This window comes from Battus philenor, unplaced genomic scaffold (genome assembly GCF_028537555.1).
Source record: "Battus philenor isolate CCGP_79_NKW_IND1 unplaced genomic scaffold, ilBatPhil1.0.hap1 SCAF_25, whole genome shotgun sequence".
NCBI lineage: Eukaryota > Metazoa > Arthropoda > Insecta > Lepidoptera > Papilionidae > Battus > Battus philenor.
In genome coordinates this window covers 2,955,466-2,978,383 of record NW_027181688.1, presented here as the reverse complement: position 1 = coordinate 2,978,383, position 22,918 = coordinate 2,955,466, and the positions used below count along the sequence as shown (strand labels likewise).

General features: G+C 32.4%; 1 protein-coding gene across 1 annotated transcript in view; it reads right to left on the bottom strand.

Moving 5' to 3' along the window:
* Positions 1-5,781, bottom strand: part of oc (ocelliless) — an 83,365-nt gene extending 77,584 nt beyond the window's left edge. Inside the window, exon 1 of the mRNA XM_068768336.1 lies at positions 5,430-5,781. The gene's annotated coding sequence lies outside the window, so the exon portion shown is untranslated. The remainder of the gene's footprint in view (positions 1-5,429) is intronic.
* Positions 5,782-22,918: the final 17,137 nt, after the last annotated feature.

Below are 22,918 nucleotides of genomic sequence, written 5' to 3'. Positions count from 1 at the left end.
GAACTTAAATCCTTTGGACTATAAATTGTGAGTAAGAAAAGGACCAATATTTAGCCACTTCCGTGTTTCACCCCTCCACGGGGCATCTTCAGAAGTTATGTTACACCGATTAGTGCCAAACACAGAGTCCACTAATCGGTGTAACATAACTCCTGAAGATGCCCCGTGGAGGGGTGAAACACGTGTTGAGTGATTTAACGGTGGCAGTTGTGTAATATGCATTGTTTATCGCATACGCATTTATCAGCGGGCTGGCGGGCGGTGCACTTTGTTGCACGACTACCACTGCATGTGCGGAAGTGGCTAAATATTGGTCCTTTTCTTACTTAGGATGGACTTCCGCAAGGTAACGCCTGATTCCATTAAATACTATAAATTTTGGTCAGTGCTAGAGGACACGGTCTGCTCTAAGCGTCACCCAAATATTGAGCCGCTCAAGAAATCTTTGAAGGCAGTAGTGACCAAGTTGCCAATGGAAATCGTTCGTGAATCCATCGAAGCATGGCCCGATCGTTTAAAAGCGTGCCTTAAAGCTAAGGGTGGACACTTTGATTAACTATTTCAGTACGTTTACATATCTTATTCACTCTACAGAATCATATATAAAATTTTAAAGTAATTATCAGATATTTTCTTTGTAACAGAATTTATAGCCTTCGAGTCGTTATGTAAGAGTCAAAAGTGAAGACAAGTGATCCTATTTTGGATAAAATTGCAAAAACCTAATCATTGCCCAATTTTTTAACGTTAAATATCACGACATATTACTATATACATATATATAAACATATATCTAATATATAAAATTCTCGTGTCACGGTGTTCGAACTTGAACTCCTCCGAAACGGCTTGACCGATTTTTACCAAATTTTACATGCGTATTCAGTATGTCTGAGAATCGGCTACTATCTATTTTCCATACCCCTAAGTGATAAGGGTGGTCCACCTCTACATTTTATTTTAAATTTTTTAGACAATATTTTTGGTTTTTATTTTTTTATGATACAGCATACAAAAATACATACAAACCTAAATTTTCACACCTCTACGATCAACCATTATCTTACATTTGTTGATTAAAAACTTTAATTTTTTTTGCAAAACAACGTTTGCGGGATCAGCTAGTATATATATATATATATATGTATATGTATATAGCAATTAAAATTTGAATCAGGATATTAAGTCTAGCTTATTTACATAGGTAATCGTGCGAGGCATGTTCACGTGTTGTAAACATGTAAAAGCGGTAGAAACTTGAACTTAGGCCATACTATCATGCACAGTCTTCGAGTTTCGATGTCGCTTGTTGGCGTATTACTTGGTTTCGGTCGAAGTTAATGTTGTTAGTTTTTACAAATTCATCATAACTGAGTTCACGAAGCGGTTCCGTGAACTTAAACTTGTTAGCGTGGCTCTTTTATGCTAGCTTAAACATAAACTTAATGAAGGTACGTATAATTAATAGATTCTTACATTTTTTTATTTTAATGGCCCCCGCTATTGGGGGCCTCTCGTACCCCCTATCTTTTGTGGGACAGAGACTTTACGGTCAAATTTATTTAATTATTCACATAATTTTTATTTTATTTCTCTTCATGTATACTTTATAAGATCTTTCATTCAGTTTTCTTACACATTTCTCCTTTCATTCTCTTTCGCTCTGTGACCAGATTCTTACATTAATGTAACTGGTAACAATGTTGTTAATCAAAAATCATTACAATAAACTTTATATTTTTAACATAAATCACGACATTTGTTCTGTCACTTTTAAATTAAAGTAAAAAAATCTATGAAAACTATTTGATTATTGAATTTGCGAGAGTGACAATTCAGTTCTTTTTTTTTATTAAAAATCCCGTAAGATAAGGAAGCATATATCAAAAACGTAGTTCGACGTCGTGAATTTACAACCCCGTAAATGGGGCGTGGTTTTGGGCCACGCCTCCGTAACTTAGGGGTGTTTTGTGCCCCCAAACTTGAACAGGAGAGGCGGCTTGTACGCGGCAGGGGGTCTGAAGTATCATTGTACCGGTTAAAATAAAAAAATATAACTACTAAGTAACGCGAATTTGTCTCCGAGAATATTTTTTTGGTAAAATATATTTGATGCATAGCATCTTAGATGTGATAAATCTAAATATTAGGGGAACCGGAGTGTTATATCGTTCTTTTAAGTTAAATTCACACGACTACATTTTTAACAAGTTATTACTTCTACTCAACAATATATTAACCTTCGTATCAACAACCTTTTGCCGTCTAGTATACAAAATCAATGCCGGAGCGGTATAAATCAATTGATTTTTCTGTAAAATATGTCGACAGAAACGACATTACTTTCCGTTCCATCCAATATATACCTCCTTCTTGCATCATATCTTTCACCACTGAAGATCTAGGTTCTATGAAAGTATATGGCCGGTTCGACAAGTCCAAGCGTGGTTCCAACTTAATCGAACTAGAGTTGTGTTGAGGCCTCGATAAAGTATTAAAAACTTACCTATGTGCATAATAATATAAACAAATATAAGAACTCTATAGTTTTACACGAGCGTGTTATACTTTTCTCTAATCTCCATAATTAGTAATAGTTGGAAACTGAACATTTTAACAAACACTAACGTGTATGTCTTTGAACTATCATGTGATAGATTTATATATAATTGACTAATAGGTCGCTGGTTCAGTTCCTGGGACACAATGTTACGTAACTCACACTTTGTGCATTAATTATATAGGATTGCCACTGTTCAGAAAAAAACTTTTAAGAATAACGGCACCATATTATTGGCATTTTGTGTACCATAATAATACACTGCGATCACCAAACCACCATATATATAAATATATATATATATATATATATATAGGGTAAGACCTATGCTTATCAATCAAAAACTTGTATAAAATTCTTAACATAGTATAAACTATTTAGTTATGTAATAATGAAAATTGGTAATGAATCGTTCTACTATTGCAATCATATAGTGTAAAGTGAACTTTCTGAGTTTCATATATATCGCATAAATGTACATATAACCTCATTATAGTAAACTTCATATTTGTATAATAAGTAATAAAAAATATCCTTGATACTGAAATATTTCTTCTCTAATATCATAGATCATGTTTGTAATGAAGTCATTCATTTAATCATGTCATCACCATTAAAGTTACAAGGCGTCCACCGTTGGACATAGATCCCAAAGATTTAAAAAAAGAACCGGTTTTAAGCGCCATCTAACGTATTTCGACTCTAAGGTCTATCTGTCCACTTGGTGACATCTTACTTAAATCCTCAGCGGCCATCTTTTCTAAAGCCTGGCCACTTCACCTCAATCTCATTATTTCTAATGCGATTTCACATGGAAATCTCAAAGGAGAATATTTCACCATGTCTCACTTCATTATAGTCCAAACAAAATCATTGTAAAGATATGTTACAAGTCAATAGTCCGTCGCTATGTCTTCAGTGATACTGTTTACAAAATGGCCGACAGCCAAATTCATTTCAAACAATACCAGAACCGTATTATATATCAAAACTATGAAATATCAAAAAAGGAGAGATTTAAAAATAAATTATTAAACCATGAATATTATCGATAATTTTTCTGAACATCGATAAATAGTACAACACTAAAAATTAAGTTTGTATATAAATTGTATTTTCGCAGTGAAGAACTGGCTGGTTGAAAAATAGCATGCTATAAATAATTTATTTGTTTGCTAACGAATATTAATCAAATATATTTCGTGCATTTGTGAATAAGCGATTATTGAATTAAATCTATCGTTTATTATTTATACTATAATTATTAATCTCTCTTTAAAGTTGTAAACGCATTTAGTTCGTTTTGCTAAGTCTCAAGTCATATTATATACAGATTGATTAGTTTTAGATGTAAAAGCTTTTAAGCTCTCGCAACCATTTCCGATCACCCTGTATAAAGTTTTAATAACCTTAATTACTAATTATAAAATAATTAATACCTTGAGTTCATGAAAGTATAAAAACCATAAGGATAAAAATTGAATTGAATTCATTGTCATAGAAATATCGTATTTTAGCATGATTATAGCGTGATAACAGATCTTTAAATTTTGTTAAATAACGTCATCCAAAAACTGAATAAGATTATCAAAAAAGATTTATTATATATCTCACGTAGATCAAAACATTTGGTAAAACTTTTCAAATCGTAAACTAAATTTCATATCATATAAAGATAGATTTACATTTATCAAAATTATTATCGACATTTCATTTCTACGAATCCGTATAATTAATCTTTTCGATAATGCGTTGATAAAGTAGATATAAGTAAATTAATGTAAAATTAGCTACCAGTCTTAATTTTTATATATTGTTTGATAGCCTTTTATTGACTACATTTTTTTTAAATATATTGATTTTAAATTTTGAATTATCAATTGTTTAAAATGCATCAACGAAATTATACATATAATTTTATAAATGCAAAGAAAGTCAGCTTGAATTAAAAATAATTTTGCAGAGGGATAATTATTTCTAAATGAAAAAGTTTTTATTTAAATATTCTTGACCTAATGTCCAGAAGTGTTTCATCATTGTTTTGATTTAAAAAAAAAAACCGTCAAATCCTTCGTGATCTTTCGATATTCAAAAATTGTTACTAAACCAATCTATCAGATAATTAAAAATAGTTATTATATCTTTAACTGATAGCTATGTAGGTGGATAAAAATGTTGTACGTAGCAACTGATTAGGCCTACCATAGACTGAGGATCATTGTAAAAATGATATATTTAATATATATCTTTTGGAATGATTTAATTGATTACGTACTGGAATTCTAGAAAAATTACTTTTTAAAAATATGTATTAAAATCGCCTTGTTAAATAAATACCTAAATCGTAACAGTGTTGAACAACAACGTAAAACAAAAGACAATATATTTGTTTTGTTTCATTATAAATAAAGATTCGTGCAATTTAAATCATAGATATATTATTAAAGAATAATAATAAATTACAATACGGGCCGATTAGAATTTGATCTACAGAAATATCATTTTGGCGACGGACAACAAATCGAAAAGCTTTTTTTCTTAAAACGCAAAAAGGTTATGTTAATTTCTATTATAATAATTAACAATTATAAATCGTACAATGATTTATAAATTACATTAATATAAAAGAAAAAGTAAATTATCATTTACATGTTATGTTTTAAAATTTCTGTGGCAATCAGTCGCATTAATGTCAAGACATCCGTGCGTTACTAATAATTGTCATCAAAATATAATCTGTACTTATCAATAATTCTTATGATTCGATGACAAAAAGATCCAATGGCGGATTAACTAACTTTAAATGTTTTAAAGATTATAGTAATATGCATATGAATTAAAATATTTGTCTTGTAAATATGATACTTACCTTCTTAAATTGGTAAAATCCAAACTTATAAGCTGGTACACCCAACACTGAAAGTGACAAACTCGATAATTGCACAAAACGTCAATAGCGATAAATCACTGGGCACGAACACGTGATGGATGCGTTTCTTATATCTTATCTATGAACTTTATTGTCAAAAAAAAACATAAAATTTCCTAATTACGCGTCCTTTTTGATTAACCAAAAAAAAATTATTCACGATATAAAACAGTCTTGCAATAAAAATATATTTTCGTTGTTAATTAGGCCTTACAATAATTATAATACGGAGCACGTTGTTAGAGAAATAGACGCTTGAAATAGAACTCGATCGGAACACCACAAGCACGGACGGTCGCGTGGCTTGCGCCAGACTGCCGCTCGCCGTGGCCCCCTCGCGTCACTGCCCCTCCGTTCGGAGCCCGAACATTTTTTCAGGTAAAAAAAAAAGGGAAAAAAAAATACAGATAACAACGCCTATATGTTTATTCCACAATTCTTTTACCTGGAATTAGTAGTTTTGTATATGGGTCGGACAATGTTACTGTGGTAGGTGGTCCCAACCGTTCGGATGATTTGTGAGCTACCTCTTTGTTTTAGGGGCGTAATACCTCAGGCACGCGCTACAAAAAGCCATTTAAAATTGTTTAGACTTACTAATATCTACTTATAATCTCTTTTAAATAATAATTATGGCAATTGACACAAATATCATAAAACTACTACAATTATCGGTAAATTATTTGTCAGTAGTTATGAAAAATGGATATTCCCATGCCAATTATTTTTTAGAGCAAACTAGGTTAGCAATACATTTTTATAAACCAAAAATATTTGATATATTTTGAATTGACATAATATAGCAGATTTTATTTGTTATTTATGTTTAGATGTTTTTTTTAACGTGGCCATATAGTCAGAAATTTGGGCGGTTGTCATTTTTAGACATTTTACTATGTTTTTTGACAGGTCGAAATTCAAATTTAATTTTAGAATTTATGTAAAATATTTACATATAGGCGTGGCGAATCACAACAATCTCTGCGTGCATTTTCCAGGCTTTTTATGTTTTCGGATAATCTTATGGAGCCATATTTTAATTGGGTCAGTCCAGAAACTAGGTAACCTTCTTAATTGCTGACTACTATAAACTTCTCTAGATTTTCTGACCTCCTCCGTGCAATGTGGCCAAAGTATTTCAGGGTTCTTCGCGATCAAACTGTGGTTAGTAGGATCCTTATTTAGATTTCATCGAGGATTGATGAGTTAGTAAGGCCTGCTGTCCAAGACAATCTTAACTTACGGTGCTAGACCAAATAATTAAAATGATGACATAAAGTTGTTTTTCATTGTACTATTAATTATTATTTAAACAAATGTTTAGAATTATTAATTACGACATTTAATCTTGTTAAAATCTCACTTAGGTCTAGTATCTGTAGGTCAATTTTTTATTTTTGTAAAGACTCTCACTGCTGCGTTAATGGCATTTGCAGATAGCAGGAAGTATGCTTTGATACTTCCTGCTATCTGCAAATCGTGGGCTCCCGAATAGCCTTGGCTCGTTTCGCTACATACTGCTATTATATTCAATTAAAAGGTCTTCGAGCTCTTAGATCGCTTCGTTAAACGTTCCATGGAGTGATTAAATTCAAGGGCACCTAAGAAGGGACCTCAGCTAGGGCTGTCACTAGACACAAGGGCGCTGGAGAAGGTCACACCTCGACATGGCCGGTGGTTATTGGCTGGCTATCATTGTTACCTCTTTGTAAAGCGTTAGCGCTTGGAGAAGAAGTGGCAAAAGATATTCCAGCAACGCTTCTATCAAGTATGATACTGGGGTTGATGTTCCCTGTGATACAGGATCTTACCTCGTTTCCGACGAGACCGGCAGGATGTCAAATGGCGACGAAGACATGGTCAACAGTTTATCGGGCAAATGTATACCGTTCACATAGCTTGTATACGATTGGTCGTAAATTGATATCGATTTCAAGTTTTTTCGGATTCAAGAATTAAAGAAGCCGTGTCTATAGTTTCTTATCGCAATATACTTTCATTTAACTTATTTTTAACTTATTATTAACATTCGCAATGGAAGTTATATCCTTACAAACGTATTAATAGTAAAACTCTGCTTACATATTAATTTTATATAATATATTTACGAGTATTTAATATATTTGTACTTTATACTGCGATAAGTTATTGAGCTTTAGTATTTTAACAAAAAAATGTTGTTAAACGACTTATCGAAAAATCTAGTACATATTTCCGCAATGTCTGAAGGCATAGGTTTTTGACTAATGTGTGTTCCCAGTGATGACATACGGTTTGAGACGAGGTCGCTTGCACTGAGCCTTATAAAAAGGCTCAAGGTCATAGGTTTGTAGTTATGGTGTGATCAATGGAAACCAGGATACGTTTTTATATAACACTTCTTTTTCACACGTTAAATATAATCCTTAGAATAACGTTAAAATAAATAGTGTAAAAATACATGTGTCTGTCGGTAAATTTGGGTACATATTACTCAACTTTTAAAAATATTTTAAGATGAAAAATCTGACAAACTTCCAAAAAACCGTTCAAAAGAAGTACAGTATTCGGCAATAAATATTACACATCGACCTTTGGAAAGAGACAATCGGCTAATTTCGGCTTCGTAGAGCGTTATCTCTGTCGCACGAAATACAACGACTGACAAAACGTCACATAGGTAGTGTGGGACAGAGATAGTGCTCTACAAAGTCGAAATTAAAAACTTACCTTTAACACGTGGTCGTTTAATACGCTGTCATTTACTTCTCTTTGGCATTCTATCCTTATATCTCTATAATTCAACGAACGACTAACTTGTACAAATTCTTCCAGCAGTTATGGCTTGTTTAGAGTGGAAGCTATCTCCCAAAAACAAATACAAAAGACCTTATTAATTTTGTCATAATACGCCAAATACCCCTTCCAACCGGTTTTATTGAAATGAATGGGAAACGCCTACGCCCAACAGTGGACGACAGGCTAAAATAATGATTTCAAAAATTTGCATCCGATGATTTACAGTACCCGGCGATATATATTGCACGTCGACCTTTGGAAAGAGACAGTCGGCTAATTAATACTTTGTAGAGCACTATCTCTGTCCCACACTACCTATGTGACCTTTGTCAGCCGTATTTCGTTCGACAGAGATAACGCTATACGAAGTCGAAATTAGTCGATTGTCTCTTTCCAATGGTCGATGAGCAATATTTATCGCTGGGTACCGTGTATTAGAAATAGATGTATACAGTCAGAATTCAAAACTAAAAAAAAACAAAAGTACAAGTTTAAATTAGGAATACAAATCAATTTAGGAACTAATCACCTATATTTCATAGCAAACTTGTTAGTTTATTAGGAACTGAACTAAGTGTACTATCATCACTAGATGTGCTACATACGTCTAGCACAATTTTTAAGTTTGAATAACTTCATATTCCTTTAATTGTATTTCGTTACTGCATAGATATGTTTCCATAAGAACTTGAGCAGTGGTAGTCGAGCGGTGGAGGACAGAGACTTGCGATCGTATGTCGAGGGTTCTATTCCCGGGATATATTACCTAATAATTCACACTTTGTGCCTTAATTATTGCCACTGCTAACAAAGAAGTTTCTAGAGGATGAACAGCAGCGTTCATTACGTACCATAATACCACACTGCGATCGTCAAGTCTCCTGCCTGTGTTTATTTATTCTTATTGATAACATAGGTATAAACCGTGTTATTTCGTTTCCTTAAAAGTTAAATTATAATGACGACGTAAGAACAGACTTAACCCTTAATAGCCTGATTTACGAAAGTGATTTTTTTTAATATTACTGTGTTTGCTTGAGGGTCTAGATGAAGGGAAAAATATATATTTTTTTAATTTCGTTGGAATATTATACAACAGTAAAATTCGTACAGCCAACCTATAAAACAAACTAATAGTAATGTGAACATTCGGTTTAAAAGATTAGTATCAAAATTGAAACTCAAAGCTATTAAGGGTTAAATGTATTTTGATTAGATATAGATAAGGTCGCCTGAAGTCTGCTGATTTGGGCAATGCAAGACTGGTCATCATAGCGATTTTTTGGGAAAGCTTATACCTTCCAGCTGTGGGCTTCGACTGAAAAGAAGTAGAAAAAGATTAGATACTATCTCACAAATAGCTCGCCTATATAAATCTTATTTCGTATACCTCATTTATATACTCTTAATTTTACAAATATAGTATTTTAAATATCTGTACTTAAAAAGTTTATTAACACCAAGAAATAATGCACAACATAAGAGCACCAATCGAATTTTTATTGAGAAAGATTCACAGATTTGTTATAGGTGTAAAAGTTTTTGAAAGCATAGCTCACTTAATAGCATAAGGTTATATTTTACACCTATTTCCTATCAACTTGCATAAAGTGATCACTCTGAAATATGTTACATTAATATATTTTTCTTTTGATATAACAGCCAATAACTTACGGCAGTAAAGTATGCAAGGACAGATGATTTTTTTTATTAATTCTAATTTGTATCGCCAGTGTTTTTTTTTTATAATATTTAGTTTTCGCTTAAACTAAACGCAGACAGATGGGAGAGGGTTGCCGCTATTTAATACGGATTTTTTTTTCCACCTGCGAGGCACGACAGCGTTTTATTTTTTACAATTTTTCTTACACAATTTTCTCTTATGGGTAAGTTAGGGATAGATAGTCAACAATAATAAATTTGTTTATGTTGTAATCCGAATAACGATATTTATTTTTATACCATTTATTTTTTACAAGCCATTTGAAAAACTGTCAACATTATTGGAATTTTGTATCACAGGATTCAGAAACCCTGGATCAATTGATAGAAGTGGCGCTTTCCGAAGTGCTAGTAATATAAGACAGGTAATAAGAACCAACCATGTCGACGCTCTTGGGAGTTCATTAAGCCCACATGGTAAACAGGTATCGTCGACGAGTAAGCCCTAGACGAGATCGTGTCATGGGGACCTTTGAGCATAGACACTCCATGGAGCATCCAGTATAATTGCAGTATGAAGCAACACTCGAATTTCGCAACCTTAAAAGAGGTTTACCTGCTCGTACCCGCAGAACTTGCAAATGTCACTCCGACAGTAGTGTAAGCGAATTCAAAAAAATGTTAATTAACAACAAAAAGGGTATACATACAAAACAATGGTCTTACACCGAAAAGCAATCATACTCTAAACAATATAAACAATAGTTATTTTGCCATTCGAAGGTGTAAGTAAAAAAGTTAATACAATGAAATTTCATTAAAACACTCATATATTTTGGTAGACACAGAAAGAAAGGCTTCATAAATTTCGCTCGAATTTCGAGAACAATGTCAGTAGTTGAAACTGTGAAACTAAAAAAAAAAAAACCTGGTAACTTTGTAAAAAAGTGGCAATTCTAAATATGGTAATGAATGCATTGTTAGGGGATTATTTCATTTTGTGTCTAAACAATAATCTGTTAGCACAATGAAAGTGGAACCGTTCCGCGTAAAGCGACGATACAGGTAATTTTATATTTCTTAAAAAAGGTTCAATGCATACTATTACTTTCGTTTGTCGGTATTCGTAAAACTTTATTGACCAGTGTTTCTAAGATCAATATAATATGACGCTGTTATATTATAAAATCAACTCAAATGCTTGCGAAAGTTTTATTACTTTTTGCAATAATTTTATTGTTTTCCTTTTCTAAAAATAGTTTCATAAATAATAAATAAAGTAATAACAATTTTGTTATATATACAAACAGCGCAAAACCGGTAGGCAATACTTGGCTGTGTGCGTTTGCCAGCTAATAACTTGGTTATAAATAAAAAAAGAAAAACTTTTTCGAAATTCGAATTACTACATATTTAAAATAAATTATAATTTGTATATTATCTGTCCTAACATATTTTGTACTCCAAGCAGTTTTAGTTGTCGTATAAAAAAATAACGTAACATATTTCATATTTACTACATGTATAGGTTATATTTTGTTTTTATTATTATTATCTTTATTCCAAAAATATATGCGTCCGATTTTTTTTTATGTTCACGTTGTTACACGTTATCAATATTCTAGTAAAAATAACGTCTCTTAATCAATGTTATCGACGCCATAACTATGTCCAGTTTTTAAGATTACGTTTCGTGCGACCACTTCGTCGTCTCTACTCCATATTGTATATATATATATATATATATATATATATATATATATTTATATATATATATACACTCAAGTTGTTCGCTAGTATCTGAAAGGCGTGAGTAGGCGATATCTTGAGTTTCATCCATGTAATTCGCACGAGTTCGTGTGACGTGATATACTTTCCATGATGGACACTTATAAAGTCCGAGGGTGTCTGTTGTTGAACAGCCAACGACAATCGCCTCGCTCTTTAGCCCCTGAGCCTCGTGGATGATGAGCTTCCTTGAACCTGTCCCTGTACCGTAGCCTTGGGTAAAGACAACTTGTTTATCGGCCTGGATGTGAGTTAGATATATGATGTTTCTTTGTTTCGGGAAGCTTTAAAGATGAAGAACTATACCTTCAACCCTTTAAATTTTTTTATCACTCTACGTACTTTTATTATTGTCATCAATGCATTGCAATGATTTATAATGATATAATAGCGCATTGAGCATTGAGCGCGTTTAGTCTAGAGCTCGTTTTTAAGCGTTGAACTAAGCTTAACATCACCAACGGGAGCCTTAACTCATACATTTGCTCAACAAGCCATAGAGAGAGCTATGCTCAGGATTTGTTTACGGAATTGAATTTGGAATGAGGACATCAGTATTAATACAAAAGTAACCGATATAGTCCAACGCAATAGCAACTTGAATAGGCAATGACAGACCACATGGCCTATAAGAGATAGCTGTTGTGGCTTCAAGGTTCCGAAGTGGAGATCACGAATCGGCTGCCTCAGCGTATGATGTCCATTAATAAGGAGCTTAGACGACATTATTAAGGAGCATGCAAACCTTTCAGACCTATGGGAACTCTATAGTGAACGTGTATGTCCAATCGTGGACATCTTACTGCTGCAGAATGGTTCTACATAGCAGAAACCAGAGACAGCTTAACATATAGTGCAGGGTGTGCAATGCACACTGGCGCCGCCGTCTCGCTAAGAGCATCGTCTTGGAATCTATCGCGGTTCGCCGCTTAGTTTCACAACAGAGATGTGCTACAGGCATAAAAAAAATAATTTTGCCGTCATAAGAAGAAAGGCCGTAACTAATACCATTCTATAAGCTATATCTAATATATAAAATTCTCGTGTCACGGTGTTCGAACTTGAACTCCTCCGAAACGGCTTGATCGATTTTTACCAAATTTTACATGCGTGTTCAGTATGTCTGAGAATCGGCTACTATCTATTTTCCATACCCCTAAGTGATAAGGGTGGTCCACCCCTAAATTTTATTTTTAATTTTTTAGACCATTTTTTTGGTTTTTATTTTATTATGATACAGCGTACAAAAATACATACAAACTTAAATTTTCACCCCTCTTCGATCAACTCTTATCTAACATTTGTTAATTAAAAACTATTTTTTTTTTGCAAAACAACGTTAGCGGGATCAGCTAGTCTACTTATAAAATAGCTTGTTGGAATATGAAAATACTTTCTTGTTACGACGACAAAGTTAATAATAGCCACGGGGGGGGGGTCAGGCCTAGAGGGCGCCAGGGTTTCATTGCACACGGGCGCTACACGATCTAGTGCCGACCCTGGCAGAAACATAGATACTAGTCTTGCGTACTTTGCATAAGTGTTCTTGTATCAATAAGTTAAGTTATATATAGTTTCATAATCAGGCCTTCGTCGTTGTCCGGACCAGAGACGTCTATTGCAAGGCATAAGCCTGTACTGAAGATATCTATGGGAGATATACCATAAACGGTAAACCACGGTAGGCGGGTTGGCGATCATAGTGCGGTATTATGGTACGCATACGTTGCTGACCATCATCTGTTTGTTGGCGGTAGCAATATTATCTAATATATAAAATTCTCGTGTCACGGTGTTCGAACTTGAACTCCTCTGAAACGGCTTGACTGGTTTTTACCAAATTTAATATGCGTATTCAGTAGGTCTGAGAATCGGCTACTATCTATTTTCTATATCCCTAAGTGATAAAGGTTGTTCACACTTAAATTTTTTTTTTTAACGAAATTTTTTGTTTTTATTTTTTTATAATACAGCATACAAGAATACATACAACCATAAATTTTCACCCCTCTACGATCAACCCTTATTTTTAATTTGTAAATTAAAATATCAATTTTTTTTTTGCAAAACAACGTTTGCGGGATCAGCTAGTGTATGTATAAGATTGTACGCCAGCAATCGATCCAGCAACCAAGAATAACAAGTATCAGACCGCTACTGCTGGGATATATATATATATTTACACGGGGACCGGAAAGTAATGTACTTTCGATATATTTTATAAATAACCGATGGATTTTTACCGCTCCGGCATTGATTTTGTATAAATTATACACATATACAAATATATTGTCGATTAGAAATAAAAACTTGTTAACAATGTAGTTGCGTGAATTAAACTTAAGAAAGCGACATTACTTTTCGGTCCACCTGATTTATATGAATATTCAAATCATTCTTTGAACATGTCACCCATAATGAGAATTGAATGGAACATTTGGTAGTGCGGGTAAAGTGGAAGGCAAACAATCTCGAAGATCTCCAGCAACATGGATAGATCTTATTAAAACTGCCATTAATAACTCAATAAATGAATGGTATTATTCCGCTAAACACAGTTATATGGCGACGTTTAGCGAAAGCAGCATGGGCACCAGATCTGACCCGAGGAAGACCAGGACCACTCTAACAAGAAGATATTTTTATATATGTATAGCTCTTTTTCAACACACTTAACTAAAATAAAAGAAACATGTAAAAAGCACGATTGTATCTTGGAAATCGAATCCACGACCTTCCATCGTAAGTCTTAGTAATGTTGTAAAGCTAAAAAGTATTTTGAACAAGGCATCTTTACATGTATTTTGTTGGTGCTTGATATATTTGAGTTGTCTGGTTTACTTGGTACATTCATATGCATGTAAAGAAGCATCGATACATTTGCTTTAATTTGAATAATTATTTTATATATAAATTTATGTAATAAATGTTATTTTTATTGCCTATAGGTAAAGCGTTTGATCTCTGTGTGCTTGATGTTAAGAGATGTGGTCTACGATGTTAGACTTGCCTAGAAGAAACCTATTCACCCTTGACTTGAAGACTCCAAGTTATAATGACTCTAGTAGGTTATTCCATACCTTGGCTGTTCGCTGTATAAAAGTAATATCAAAACGTCTAGTGTGGGTTAAAAGGATTTCGACCGTGTAGAAATGTCATGAATCTGTGCTTCTTGTTGTCCGATGGAAGAAAGGAGATGGGGGAGTTTATTGAATATATCTCCGACGCACATTCTTCTAAATACAGTCTATAGAACACATATAAACTGGTAGTTTTTCGCCTATGATCTTTGAAGCTTAGCGTTAAAAAATCATCGTTACTGTTATAGTTATATATGTTTAATATATATATATATAACATATAATATATATATTAGCTGATCTCGCAAACGTTGTTTTGCAAAAAAAATAAAGTTTCTAATTAACAAATAAAAAATTAGGGTTGATCGTAGAAGAGTGAAAATTTAGGGTTGTATGTATTATTGTATGCTGTATCATAATACAATAAAAACTTAAAAAATTGTCTAAAAAAATAAAAATAAAACATTAAGGGGTGAACCACCCTTATCACTTAGGGGTATGGAAAATAGATAGTAGTCGATTCTCAGACCTACTGAATACGCATATTAAATTTGGTAAAAATCGGTCATGCCGTTTCGGAGAAGTACGGTAAATAATATAGTGACATGGAAATTTTATATATTAGATATATATATATATATATATATATTTCTCGAAGCCAAAAAAATAGATCATATTGGTTATATATGAATTTAATTTTAAATTATTGATCGTTTTTTAATATTCTTTTTTTTAATTAAGCGCATGTCACGGTCGCCTGTCACTGAAATTGCAATATGACATATTTTTTTAATTGATTCGTATTTAGACGTGCCAGTTTTCGGGGATCCGTAATGAATATTGTGTACAGACATATAAGCAGGTGCATCATAATTTATAATTATTATAATGCGTAATTATGATACTTTAATATGTTTTACTTGTGGTGTGCTTTTCAAAATAAATAAATTAATTAATTGTTTCTAATCATATGCATAGCGATTCGCGGGAAATTAATAAAATAAAATTATAACGGATTTCAACACCCGACATCATTTGCATATTCACTACGTTATAGCTACTTATTTTGGCGGTGATAAAAATATCAATTTATTTTGACAGCTCGATTCGTTCGCACAAAATGTTGCCATAGTAAAAAAAAAAAAAAACGAAACGACTCTGTCAATCAACTGGTTGTGTGTTATTTACGATCGAAATTTTAATATAATTTTATTAATGAAGACTCATGTTAAGGTCTAGTCTACACTTCCACAAAAACGCCATTACAGTGAACAATTTCTTTTAAAAAAATTACATGAATACTTTTTAATTGTACATATTTTTTATAATATGAACTAACTTACATAATACTCTGTGTTTGGCATTAATCGGTGTAACATAACTCTTGAAGATGTCCCGTGGAGGGGTGAAACACGTGTTGAGTGATTTAACGGTGGCAGTTGTGTGATTCGCATTATTTGCCGCATACGAATTTATCAGCGGGCTGGCGGGCGGTGCACTTTATTGCACGACTGCATGTGCGGAAGTGGCTAAATATTGGCCTTTTTCTTACTTAGGATGGACTTCCGCAAGGTAACGCCTGATTCCATTAAATAACTTACATATCACCCTATTCAAAAATCAAAGGTTTTATTTTTATAGATAACGTAATATTGACTAAAATTGTTTTCAAAATTTAAATTAATACGTATTAAAATTAATTATTGATTTACTGTCTCTACATGTAGTTTATACTGCCAGGAGTAATTAGCCAATCGCATTATAGTATAAAAAATAATTTTACACTAAATAACGAGATATTCATTGAAGCCTTTAAAACTTTTAGTTTGAACATGCTTTCGTGTTATGGCTCTTCTGTTTTCTTATCTTTACCACGTATTTATAATAAAACAAAGTGTTCCAAATCTTTTGTTTTAATATAATCTTTAAGTAACAATTCCGAAAACAAATCCAATTGTCTATGACAGGGGATGATTAAGAGAAAAGAATTTGCAATAATCCTTGTTCTCGTCCGATGCCACAACAATAGGCATAATCCGTCATATCTATAACAGCTAATTCTATTGATTATACCCCATTTCCTTCTGACAACAAGACCCACGGATTTACGACATATTCACACGGTTGAAATTCCTTCAACCCTAAGCGAAGAATAACCAACTAGAGTATCTATAACTTGGGAGTCTTTATGTTAAGTGTGAATAGGTTTCCAAGCATGTAGCATCATAGACCTCGACATAACGTCATGCGAGACAGAGGTCAAATGTTTGTCATATATTAAATAAAAAAATTGCTGGTTTTATTTTAACCAATTATTATTACGTATTTTATATATGGTAACATTTACACAATATTTTTTCTATCATGTAAATTTTACATAATTCCCAGAAAAAGCTTATTATTCAGTAAACGAATATTTAAATGACAAGAATCCTCGGCAGTGATGTCGCTTGATCATTTTTATTTCATTAAAGCTATATATAAAGTGTACATGTGAAATCTGTACATACATGTATAAATCTGTTTATTTATTAAAAGATGTGTTGTTGTGGAGTTTTTTTCTGTGTTTTCTCAACAACTATAACATCTTGCGAAGCAGAATAGAGTCAAAAATGGAATAGATAATAAGTTGACGATCAACAAGTGTTCTGTTAAAGCTTCCTACGTTGATTAAACGTATGTTATCTTTATCTTTTTCATGTAATATAGGTTGTCTATGATATTTTATCATAAATAATAAACATACACAAACAAAAAGCTGTGTGATTAAACTCATCACTAGATGGATTGACGACATATTTGAGGTTGCAGGAAGTTGTTAATTTGGGCAGTGGAATATCATTGTGGTGATTTGGGGGTGGTTATGCCTTGCAATGGCTGTCTATGGGCAGATAAGATGATGCTGAAGTAAGAATAAGCGTTTTCAAAATACCTTATAAAACGTATTATAATCAACTACTGATTTTTTATCCGTTTTGCAGACTTTGTACTGCTAGAAGTTATTAGATGTCACATTGGATATATACACCGGGAACTGGATGTCGATCGACCGAAGTGAGTGATTAAATTAGTCCAAAAAATATTCACAAGCGTGTAGACTGTATAAAAGAAATAAATAAACAAAAATAATCGTCGGTAATTTAATTATAATTTTACAATACTCGGTAACAGTAATATGATAAAAAAAAACTGAAAATCTACACCAACTTTCAATATATAAAGTTTTAAAAAACAAATAAAAATATAAAGAGGTTATATATAGTTCATTCAGTCGCGAACAAATAAATTCAATTGTCTACATAACACACATGTTAATACATGTAAACAGTATTTAATAATACATGTAAAAGTGATTGCAATGATTCGGCTTTCTCTCCTTTTATTTATCCATATTACTATAAATTTACAAGTGACAGTACGAGGATTTCTCGAAGGAAACATTATGTCCAGTCACTAAGCGATCTAATAGCTAGGCGGGTTATCCAATGAATCTGTAGTCTGTAGCCACTCGAGTAGAGGCGACCCAAGAAGCCTTCGAAACTTAACATAGCAGTATGTATAAGCTTCATCTAAGCCTGACAATTAAGCAGAAATATAAGTCAGGTCAAAAAACATATTTTTATTCCGTTTAGATGAGCCCAATTTGATTAAATTTGGAATTAGATTGAGCTACCGTATTCATCTTCCAACTTGAAATACTTCATGAGGATTGTTCCAATTTCTAATATATAAACAAATAATACACATATATACTTATACTATATAATTTGCTATAATAGGTGTTAGGATTCATTTTTATATGTTATTAAGACGTGGGTAGGCTTTCACTAGACGGACCAACGATGTAGTTAAGGCTGCGAAGGAGCTGGTTGCGAGCAGGGTAAGACCGGTCAAAGTGGCGATTTTTGGGGAAGGCTCCATCTTACAGTGGACCTCTATCGGATATGATGATATATTTTCTATTATATATCTTCTAGCAGATTTTTAAAAATTAAAATATCTTTTCTTTTGAATATAATTTTATAAATACAGTTAGTAATAAATAAATTATTTGAGTTTGTCTACGATAACATGTAAGTTTATTATTAAAGGTGAGTACTTGCAATAATCCTCTTTTCTAACGCCATAATAATACATAAGTAAACCGTTATATCCATATCAGTTAATTGTACTTAGAATTAAATTATTTCTTATAATAATAAGTGTCGAGTTAGTAGTTTTAAAATGTTTTGTTTAATTTTAAACGTGGTATCTCGCTGCAAGTAAATTGAAAATGTTCCTGGCTGATAAACAAAAGGATTTTTGAAGTTATTTATTCGTATTCAGGTACCTGGGGCCAACGGTGAAACTGCATACCGTCCAATCGTAGGTTCTCGTCTGCTTTTGGAAAACAATTATGTCCAATAACCATCCGAGCCTTAAAACTTTGGATTTTATTGCCAAACACACTGTCTTTTAATTGTCTCAATAAGGCACAAAAAATAAAATTATAATAAATTCTTAGAGCTAGTTCATATTCACATACGTGAAAATATTACCTCAAATAAGATTTGTTACAACTTATTGCGTCTGGATCACTTCGAGCCTTAACCCTTAGTAGCCTGATTTACGAAAGTGATTTTTTTTTTAATATTACTTTGTTTGCTTGAGGGTCTAGATGAAGGTAAAATAGATTTTTTTTTAATTTCGTTGGAAAGAATATTATACAACAGTAAAATCCGTACAGCCAACCTATAAAAAACCTAATAGTAATGTGAACATTCGGTTTAAAAGATTGGTATCAAAATTGAAACTCTAGGTTATTAAGGTTTAAACTAGTAAAGACTCAGGGAGTCATGAAGGAGGCTGCTTTGATATTTCTCTACGAGATCGAATCAGGGATGAGGACATTGAAAGAAGTACAAAACTAAACCGACTTTGCCAGCGGAATAGCCAATTTAAGTAGTATATTGGGCAAATCATATAGTACTTACAAGTATAGGCTCGCAGGGCCTTATGTTTCTGATGTGAAAACCACAGTCATTGTGAAGGTTGTAGGTTCTAAAATCTATGAAGGTGGCACATAACCTGCGATGGACTTTCCACGGCAGACATAATAATGATGAAAAATAGATGATTGAAATAACAAAATCGTTTTCATGTAATGGCGTAACCAAGTGAAATATATAATTCAAAATACATCAGAATGGTTAAGATCATTTGAAAATCTAATCATATGATCCAATTAATAAGTTTTTAAACTATAAGACGCAATCAAATAAATAGATAAGAAATATATTTTAGCGTTTTTAAATATATCATTAAATTTAAACCACAATTTTGACTGCAATCCACTCCCGTCATTATAGAGAGTTAATTAAAAACCGCACCCGTCGACGCCATCTTGAATAATAAACGTCAAAGATGTCACAATTTAAAAAAAAAACAATAAAAGATATATTTAAACGTGTGAATAGTGTTAATAGTTTTATTTCAACATCCATTTAATATGATGCATCTTAAGTAGGTAATCAATAAAGTTTCATCTCATCATCATTTCAAATATGATAAAAATAAATTGGCCGTTCGAATTTTATTGCGTTAAAAATTTAAAAAAAAATCAATTCTCACCGTTTCCGGTTTTTGTTGTCTGTTGTTGACGGTGAAATAAGTTTATTTTATAAAGGTCAATATATAAATCGTTCAAGTAATTTTAAAATAACTTTTCTCTCTTGTTTTAATTTATTTGTAATATATGTTTAAGCTGTGTAAATATAGCATATTTGTCAGCAAAAAATGTTCAAAGTTGAAAATTTTAATACGTCATTTATTATTTCTGAAACCTTTGATTTTTGTATAGGGTGTATCAAACATTAATTGACAGCAAATGAATCACACATTCTCCACTTTAAAAGTTTTAACATTTTTAAACAATCACCCTGTATACCTCTAAGGTTTTATGCTAAAAATAATTTTTATTGTTCACAATTCATTAATAAATTATTAATTCGTCTTTTGTTCATCAGATGTTAATTTTTATGACACTTTTATAATACTGGCAATAAGTAACTTTTTTTAACTATGCAAATTTAAATAGTAAACGAATACAAAAGAATTTTAATCTTTCACCTTCAATGTGGCAACATTAAAACTAATAGAAACTTGAGTTCGACGTTCGAAAAATCATATTTGAATTTACGCCCGAGTCTCATACATTTTGAAATGTCATACATTTGCTATGTATCTAAAACATCTTTAGTCGACACCCTTTCTCATGACATACTAAACTTTATTACAAAGGTATAAAGTTGATTTTATATTATTTTGTTTTCAAAGTTAGAATGTTTATTCATTTGAACGGCGGAGGTAAATGTCATTTCATGTATTGAACTAATGAAGGGGTAAAACATGGATACGCTTTATAGATAATATTTTTTTAATGAAATTATGCAATAAACTGGATGTGTAACTTTGTAACATTTAAATGAGATTGTAACAATAACTGTAACCTTTTTTATTGGCCTTGTTACAACTCGTTCTTCACGTGATAATTATAGTCGTTCAACGAACCACGGAGGGAATTATCCACTGGTTTTCTCTATGAGATTAAATCAGAGAGATAATCATATGAAGAGATACGTAGACTAACGAAAATAAGCGACCTATCCCAACGGTCTGAAGTGTTGAAGTAGCAGTATAGCCTGCAGAACTGACCGCAGCTATCTTTAAGCAAGACGATAGCAAGCAATTCGTTTTAGGTCTTATTAATTCTGTTTTCACTGTCTTTTTTATTTTCATCCTCTACTGTTATTCATCACATAATCTATCGTTCAATTCTTTCTATCCACAATTCATTCAATCTTTCTCTTTCGTTCTAATTCTCGATCATACATCGCTTTCTTACTTCTATATTTTACAACTTTGTTTACATTATTTCACATTTTTATTTGGTGTTATGCTTACTCTATTACATTGTTTTATTTGTTTATTTTTGTCACATGTCTAACTATTACTTTACAAGGTTGTTTAAGGTTAGAAGACGCTGCGAACAGATCGCACACTGATACTATTGGAGATGTAAGGAGTTGGCTATGTTCAACAGTGGACGATCCTGTAGCTACTAATATTATAATTATGACAAGTAACACAGTAGTATAACACTGAGTAATATCATACTAATAAATGTTTCGAAGTTTCTCGAAGGTTGCCCAGAGATTTGAATACGACTGTTAAGTAAAATAGCGGTAATATTTTAAAAAATGCTGTTTATTGTTTAAATTAATACAAGATACAGCATCTAATGTGCATTAGGCATAATGACAGAAGAAAAAGAAATGTTGCCAGATTAATAAATCTAAAAATACCTAAAAATGACGTTGCCGTGATTAAACCTAAAATATACATTACATGTGCTGTAATAATTGATTTCTTTTATCAGTTACGCTTACAAGAAGACGGCAGATTCCTACTGTTTCTATAAAAAATCTGGGAAGACCTATATAACAATTGTTTTTTTTTTTTAATTTAACATTAATGTGTCTTTCACCTGAGGGTTATGGATACGTGAACTAAAGACAGAGTATAACTATAGAAAATACTTTTTTATACTACTGTATGTAGCCCAAACTGTGTCTTATCCGGAGGTACTTGAGGTTCACTATCTTAAAAGAGGTCTTAAGGTATGCGCCCTCTATACTCTGCCTCGTATCTGTGGAGTTTGCGAATGACGCTCGAGTAAGGTTCTATTTTCAAAAAAAGGAAATTAAAAAAAAATGTATTTATTTGTCAAAGGATTGTTATATCTTTATGTGTCATAATTTTTTTTTTAATCAGTATATTCGGGTGAATAACAAAAAGTATTTATATATTTTTATATTTCGCCGTTCCTACTCCGTTTACGTTATTAGGCTTGATGCGAGTATAATCCGCTCCGAGGCAGGCTGGCCGGTCGGCTAGCGACAAAAGTGAGATATATTTTAAACGCGACATTTTTTTACTTTTCAATACGACATCGGCCGGTGCACATAAATTTATGATATTTTTGTCGGCTGTTTAACTTTGTACGAAAGGACGCTGTGCACCCGAGGATTTTATGCCTCGCATAGATTTATAAAGATCCTTGTATCGTGTTCGAAACACTTT